Here is a 4,351-nt window from a genome sequence, read left to right as displayed (position 1 = left end):
ACTTGTATATGTCACACATTTACCGAAATTTTCGGTAAAGGTCAACCAGTACTGGGGTATATATTCGTAACCTAGGGCTTGAACAATTTTGGCCCGATTTGGATAAAGTGTCCTGGATTTTTGGCCAGGCACTGTGACCTAGAATGTAAGACAAAATGTTACGCACCAAATTTGGTTGAAATCAGTGAGGCGGGTCCCGAGATATGTATCCTTTGAAGCTCTCTCTCTACAGCTATCTCAGGGATAAAATTTAATGCCATCTGGCATTTAGTTATTGACATTTTGATACAAAAGGACGAATACTAATAGACTTTCTTGAAAACAATAGGACTTCTACTGGCGATGAAGATTTTGAATATCTATAGTGTCCTAACTCCATAAATGACGGCTCAAACACTACCCGACGTTTGCTACGCGATTGTGGTCTTCGAGTGTTGAACGGCCCTCGTAGATCGTTTCTTTATTTACAACAACAATAACGCCCCTTTAAAATGTGATAAATGTGGAATATGTTGCGTTGACAACAACAAAGATGTCGCTATGACGTTTGGTGTACAACACTCCAGCAACAGCAACTCGTGGTATTATGCAGTACAACAAGAGCGACTTGTATCAGCTGTGGCGATTATAAGTAAAACAAAGAAATAATCCTTCAATTCACGTTGTGTCACTTCAATACCGCGCAAGTTTTGTCAGTAACCACAAGAGTACTCTGTTTTTTGTACAACAAACAAAGGTTTCATGCTCACAGTGGATCTCTTGGGAAATTGGGTCAGCCATGATGTGCTGCTGGTTTTGTGCCATTGTTTTGTGATGCGGCGAATAAGAAGCAAAGCAAAAGATATTAAATACATCAAAAACAAACAAAGTAAGCGAAGAAGAAAAATAAAGCTGCTGGATAGTCTTGTAGAATAGTGAAAACACTTCCCAGTTCACATTGTCATTGGCAGATGTGGTGCCCCTTCAAGAGTTGTCGTCGTTATCATATAAATATTTGTCGATTTGCATTACTTATTTATTGATATTCTTTAAATTACTTAAATATCTCGTACTGTTTTTATTGCTTTATCATTTCCTTGAATTTGTAGCATCTGGAAAGCCTCCTAATTCGTTTTGTACCGTTAATTGCTTGCATATAAATCTGTTCTGTCTTTTACTGAGTGACCTTTTGAAAACGTGCTGTTTTTGTTGAAATATACCTCTATTTTCCACTCACCCTTATATATCGATGCAAATATTTCTGTTTGGTAACCTGATGAATCAGAGCATATTGAAATTATGGAGGGAATACTACTCCAGTCTGCTGAATGGCAGTGAAAACAGAACAGCTGGAGATGGTGAGCCCGATTCCGCAATCGATGACGATGGAGTAGACGTTCCATTGCTCGACCATGAAGAAGTTCGAATATCAATTACATCTGAAGAACGACAAAGCGGTGGGGACGAGCTGTTCAAATACAAGGACAAAGGATTATTTAGCATGCTAATCCATAAAAAGGTAGACCCCATAAGCAAACTGCGCTAACTACCTTGGGATAAAAAATCCTGAACATCGCAAATAAGGTTCTATCGGGCGCACTGTAAAAAGGTTAAAGCCCACTGTCAACAAACTGATTGGAGCTTGCATGACTTCAGGCCTGGAAAAAAACAACTGACCAGATTTCTCACCAAGTGCCAAATCTTGGTGCAACATCCGTAAAAAAGAGGATGGACACACACCTCCTGCTTTTGGCAGCATGAAAAACTTGAAGGCCAGGATCGACAGAGACCTCTCCGAGACGTTCGAACCAACAAGGTTTCTGTAGTGTTGGCGACTCACTATCATGCGACTTCTTCAATCAACTCCTGGAGAACATAATTCGAGTTGCAGACCTGAGTAGCGAAGGTATAATTTTCTACAAAGTGTACAACTGCTGGCGTACGCCGAGAACAGCGATATCAGTGGCCAGAGCAATCGTGACGTTACTTCTGCTTTCTGTAGGTTGGACAAAGGAGTGAAGCAAATGGGTCTGGTAATGAACGAAGGCAAGAAAAATTCCTGTCATCAAACAAACAGTCGTCGCCATCGCGACTTGGTTCCCATGTCACTGTTGACAGTCATAACGTCGAAGTCGTAGATAATTTCGTCTACCTTGGAACCAGTATTAACACCAGCAACAACGACAGCCTCGATATGATGATTTAAGGATATATTCCTTATTATCTTTAAAAAACTTGGAACATAAAAGGCATTGAATGGCACCAAAGGCATTTAGAATCGTAAAATATTTCTCACAGGGCATATTTGGTTTTGCGGTATAGTCCTGCCTGATGTTAATTCGTTGCTGGCTCGACAACGACTGAAGGATAGAGCGTAAGCGTACGTGTGAAGTTAGTTTGCACAATTGTGCTAAGAAATGCCGACCACTGGCCTAGACGAGGGCAACATCTGATAAGATCGACGTTACATATTTTCGAGAGAATGGTTCCGGTGAGCATTTGTGGTCCCTTGGTGAGGGCATACGAATACCGCGTCGCAGGAAATCCATAAGCTGTACGGAGATATATGGCGACATTGTCATAGGTCAGCGGATCAAAAGATAGCGCTACGCTGGCAAGGCCGCGTCGTTCGAATGGAACCTCTGCTCAGAGAGTTGGAAGAGCAACAGGAAGTCCTCCACCCGTTGGGAAATATCAGGAGGAGAAGGGCCTGTCGACTGTTGTAATCTTTAAATGGTAAAAACAGGAAAGAAGAACTTCTGGCGCGCTCTTTGTAAATCAGCTATGACCGCGTAAGCGGTGTCTACGTGAATAAAGAAGAAGAAGAAGTGGATATTATCAGTACATACACTTCGACTCTATTTACCTTTATTCCCTCTTGGGCTGAGATGATAAAATAGTATACCACACAAAAAGTGCGGAGGCACACTTTTGGTTTGGTTACCTTGCAATTAGTTGCTAGAGAGCATTATAGTTTTGTTCACCTAACGGTTAAAATATTATCACCTAAAATTAAACGACATATACATATAGGGTTATATATATATATATAAGTGAACATATGACGAGAAAAGTTGAAACTGGTTGACTGTCTGTCTGGTCTGTCCGTGTAAGCTGCAACTTATATGTATAACGGTACTGTTTAAAAACTATTAAAAGCGTGACAAATCAATAACTAAGTATGCCATAGGGTGAAGATTTGACGATGGGCGTGGCACCGCCCTTTGGTCCTCGGATCCCACACCCAAACCAATATCGACAAATATTTAGTTCGTGGCATTCTTCTTACATTTTATATCACCATATGAAGATGGACGAGATCGACCATAGCCGCCACGACTTCCCAAATAACATAATTTTAAATTCCATTTGATTCGTTCAGCTCTTGTACACAACCGTAAGAAGAAGGTAATATAACGGGAAACAATTTGCACGAATAATTTTCTTAGTGTGTGCCACCTATGATCAAAAATTGTTTAAATCCAATAAAACTGTTTAAGGTAGTAGTTCAGAACTTGGGTTCAAAAATCGAAATTTTTTTGCTTAATTTGAAAATACAATGTCTTTAGAATATACTGTGAAAATTTCTTAGACAGAATTGGCTGTTTTACACACTTTATAGTTTGCTAGTCGGTACTAACGAGAATTTTTTTCACCTCATAACTTTTATTTTACAACACTTTCGTTTGCTAAAATAAAAGACTTTTCTTCAAAGTCCGCCATTTTGTTATTTACCCTTGAAATTTAACTTCCGTAGTTCCGACCAGAATGACATGTCTATAGATTAAGAGTAATCATGCATTTGTTTGAGGTTGCAACTTCGAGTGACAATAATAATAGTAATAAAGTATTAAATTTTTTCACATATATATATGTTCAATATGTACAAAACAGCCTAAATATTCAAGATAATTCATTTTATTTTTTTATAAAACCCACCTCCAAAAGTCACTGACAAGGAGTAGGGCATAATGCAGACTTACTACTCCTCATGACCCTAGGCACCGAATAACAGTTAGACCACGGTATTTTGACCGAAAATGTCGGCTAATGTGTGGTGCGTATAATTGAAATTCATGGGATAGTCTCTCTCTCTCTTTATACGGATATGTCTCGTGATATGTCCAAAAAATGGGCTGAATCTGGTCCAAAACTTCTCCTTAGCCCCCATACAGTTACTATAAAGGATTTTCTGAAATTGGGCTGACTTGTACCGCGAATATAGCGGCCAATATGTGAGTTATCCCAATGAAAATAAGAGATCGTGTTGTATTCTATAACAGCACACTGCTTTGCTACCTAAAATAGACAAATTTTGATAGAAAAACTTGGCTTCTTAGCTCCTATATAACTAATACTGCAGGATTGAAAC

This window comes from Bactrocera tryoni, chromosome 1 (genome assembly GCF_016617805.1).
Source record: "Bactrocera tryoni isolate S06 chromosome 1, CSIRO_BtryS06_freeze2, whole genome shotgun sequence".
In the NCBI taxonomy this organism is placed as follows: domain Eukaryota; kingdom Metazoa; phylum Arthropoda; class Insecta; order Diptera; family Tephritidae; genus Bactrocera; species Bactrocera tryoni.
The sequence above is the reverse complement of the archived record's forward strand: the minus strand, read 5'-3'. Positions refer to the sequence as shown.